Source organism: Hyperolius riggenbachi, chromosome 4, assembly GCF_040937935.1.
Source record: "Hyperolius riggenbachi isolate aHypRig1 chromosome 4, aHypRig1.pri, whole genome shotgun sequence".
Taxonomy (NCBI): domain Eukaryota; kingdom Metazoa; phylum Chordata; class Amphibia; order Anura; family Hyperoliidae; genus Hyperolius; species Hyperolius riggenbachi.
The window spans coordinates 23,839,468-23,843,226 of NC_090649.1; the positions used below are offsets into that span (position 1 = coordinate 23,839,468).

General features: G+C 43.4%; 1 non-coding gene across 1 annotated transcript; it reads right to left on the reverse strand.

The window, feature by feature from the left end:
• Positions 1–2,561: 2,561 nt before the first annotated feature.
• Positions 2,562–2,633, reverse strand: TRNAD-GUC (transfer RNA aspartic acid (anticodon GUC)). Its single transcript has one exon. It is a non-coding gene; the product is annotated as a tRNA-Asp (tRNA).
• Positions 2,634–3,759: the final 1,126 nt, after the last annotated feature.

The window sequence follows — 3,759 nt, forward strand, 5'->3', positions numbered from 1 at the left end:
GCACACAAAAGTCTACTGCGGTATTTTCCTGACTTGTTGTTTGTTTATCGAAAAGCCTTGTTGAATTGACGCCATAGTCCACAGCCACAGAAGGGCAACAACTCAACAAATTACAGCTGCATTCAATGCAGGTGGTTCACAAAGCATATCCCAATGCACAACTATTAGCATACCCAAGCTAAAGCCATAACAACAAAAGTTGTTTAGGTGATACCTTTAATGAAGCAGGCCATACACTGGCTCGATTCACGGCCGTTTCGACAGCAGATCCGATCCTGGGATCGGATCTGCTGCCAATCGCTTGCGCTAAACGCACCCGCCGATCCGATTCCCTCCCGAAATCGGATCGGACCGTCGATCGCGCCGTGCGGGAAATTACCCTCGATCGCCCGGCGGTAGGAGCGCGTCGCTTGCGGCGTACGATTCGGGCCCGATCCGAGCATGTATACATTACCTGAAGCTGGCTCCGGGGTCCTCTTCTCCTCGCTGCACCGCATTTCCGCATCTCCCAGTGTACGCTTATACTTCCTGTGTCACTCCGGTGACCAGGAAGTTGAAATAGAGGGCGCTCTATTTGAACTTCCTGGTCACGGAGTAACACAGGAAGCGCCGGGATGGAGCAAGAACAGCAGTGCGGTGCAGTGCAGAGAAGACGCCCGGGAGCCAGCCTCAGGTAATGTATACGGGGGGGGGGGACAGGCGGCAGGAGCAGCTGAACAGATTGTGATCGGTTTCAGGCTGAAATCGATTCACAATCTGTTTGCAGTAAAGGCAGCCATACGATCCCTATCTGATCAGATTCGATCAGATAGGGATCTGTCAGCTGGTCGATCTAATGGCACATCGACCAGTGTATGGCCACCTTAACTGTACGAGATTTTTCTGCAAGCTTTCAGAACTTTAAGTTTCTTATTCAGTTATGTCTCGGAACTGGTTCAGAACCATACAAAGTACTGTCACATACTCAAGCTTATATATGATTTTCTAGGGTGTACCGCAATCTGACATCATTTTAAGATAGCCATACATCTAGCAAGGATGGGCAGATTCGACCAAGAGACAAATCCCTCTCTTACTGAATCTGATAAGAGAGAGATTTGTCAGCTGCCCATATACCACAGGCCGATTCCCGATCAATTTCATGCTGAAATTGACCTAGCTGCTGTGCCCCCCTAATGTAATGTCCCCTGTGTCAGTTTAAATGTATAATTACCTCCGCTTGTCCCCTGCAGGCTTCCGGCATTCCTCTTCCGCATACACGCACATCCCACACTAGTGGTTCTCTCTGCTTCCTGATGCGTCCATGGCAGCACATGGATCCCACCTGATTATTCGGTGAGTTAAATAGTTACAAAAGCAGGGTACTCTGTCACCTCAAACTATTTTAAGGGACTCCGAGCTCTGCATAAAAACAAAATTGGTACTCACCTGGGGCTTTCTGCAGCCCACCGTAGGTCGGGAGGTCCCACGGCGTCCATCCAGCTCTTCTCCCAGGCCCTGGCCAGAAATGGTTTGCGTCATCACGGCAGCCGGCGTGACAGTACTGCGCATGCACGGTCAGCCTGCACAGCTGCAGGAGCACTTTCTCTGGAAAGCCACAATTTTTCTGTGTCCCATGTCACTCCTCCTGTTACTGTAAGTGAGAGCTCTCGCTTGCAGGATGAAAAATCAAAAACGCACTGTGGCCATCTTGTGGGCAAATAGTGAAACTACATCTACATAATTTTTTTCTTTTCTTTTATATATACACAATCAATTTCATTTAAAATCCCCTTTTTACCTCCTCACTGCAAAAAAACCCAAATAAAATTTTTTATAAAAAAAAAAAATTAAAACAAATTCCAATAAAAAAAAAAACCATAAATAGTTACCTAAGGGTCTGAACTTTTTTAATATGCAAGTCAAGCGAGTATATTACAATACTTTAAAATTATAAACTTGTAAATAGTGATGGACGCAAATTGAAAAAATGCACCTTTATTTCCAAATAAAATATTGGCGCCATAAATTGTGATAGGGACATAATTGAAATGGTGTAATAACCGGGACAAATGGGCAAATAAAATACGTGGGTTTTAATTATGGTAGCATGTATTATATTAAAGCTCTAACGGCTGAAAACTGAGAAATAATGAATTGTTTCCATTTTTTTCTTAATCCCTTTACAATGCATTTAGAAAAAAATAATTCTTAGCAAAATGTATGACCCAAAGAAAGCCTAATTGGTGGTGGAAAAAACAAGATATAGATCAATTAATTGTGATAAGTAGTGATAAAATTATTGGCAAATGAATGGGAGGTGAATGTTGCTCGGATGCATCAGGTGAAACAACACTGTAGGCTGAAGGGGTTAAATATTTACTCGTCCAATGGGGTAGTGTGGGTGGGGCCACTACCCAATGTGCTGCCATGGACTCATCAGGAAAGGAAAATTACCGGTAGGTAAGTATACAATTTTCCGCTATATGTGATTTCTTGTCTTGTCTTGATCAGAATCTGCATGTGCAGAGCCTTACAAAGGATATGTGAAGGAGGGTTTGCTTGAGAAGGAAAATGAGTTGCTCCCCGTCGGGGAATTGAACCCCGGTCTCCCGCGTGACAGGCGGGGATACTCACCACTATACTAACGAGGAGTACGTGAAACAGACCTGACACCTAATGGAGCATATTAGCAGTGCAACCCTCCTATCTTACTGTTCTGTGTTGCTGAGTGCAGTCCTGACCAGCACACACATTATTATTATATTATCTTCTAGCATACGTAGTGTCTGAGTCAAAACCCTGGAACAAGCGTATGGCTAAACCAGTAAAAAGCAGCTGATCTGCATATACTTGTTCAGGGTCTATTAAAGACACAGGATCAGGAAGACTTCCAGGCAACTGGAATTGTTTAAAAGCAAATAAATATGTCAGCCTCCATATCTCTCTCACCTCGGGTAACTTTTAAGATACCACCATAAATTTGCACTGCAACACACCACTCTGAGCAAAGCCTTATTGTTTGAAAGGAAATAAATGTGATGGCCTCCGTATCCCTATCATTCTCAGGTTCCCTTTAAAGAGGAACTCCAGTGAAAATAATGTAGTAAAAAAAAGTGCTTCATTTTTTACCATAATTATGTATAAATGATTTAGTCAGTGTTTGCTCATTGTAAAATCTTTCCTCTCCCCGATTTACATTCTGACATGTATTACATGGTGACATTGTTACTGTGGGCAGGTTATGTAGCTGCTCCTAGCTGTTTTGGCTGTTAGAGACAGCTGTAAGCAGCTATTCCCTGTCTGTGAACATTGTTACATTGTGGCAGTTTGCCCAGAGTACCGCGGTACTCAGCTTCTTGTGGGAGGGGTTTCAGCACAAAATCAGTCACACAGCACCCCCTGATGGTCTGTGAAAATCATTCTATTTCTCATGTAAAAGGGGGTATCAGCTACTGATTGGGATAAAGTTCATTTCTAGGTTGGAGTTTCTCTTTAAATGTTTGCTGCCCCAACAGCCTAGTTCTATATGCTTCAGTACTATGTGCTCTTTAAGGGATAAATGAGTGGATGATGGAGTTTTCCCAGCAGTGACGTGTTTGTAGTGCAGTCAATACCTTCGATAGCTCAGCTGGTAGAGCGGAGGACTGTAGAGTAATATCTAGCATGTTCGAAGGTTCGAAGGATGTTTTTACTTCTAAACACTGAGCTCTTTACTTCTTCTATGGAGAAATAAGAAAGAAAAAATGTTCACGCCTAAAATATCCTAAGTACAGCAAA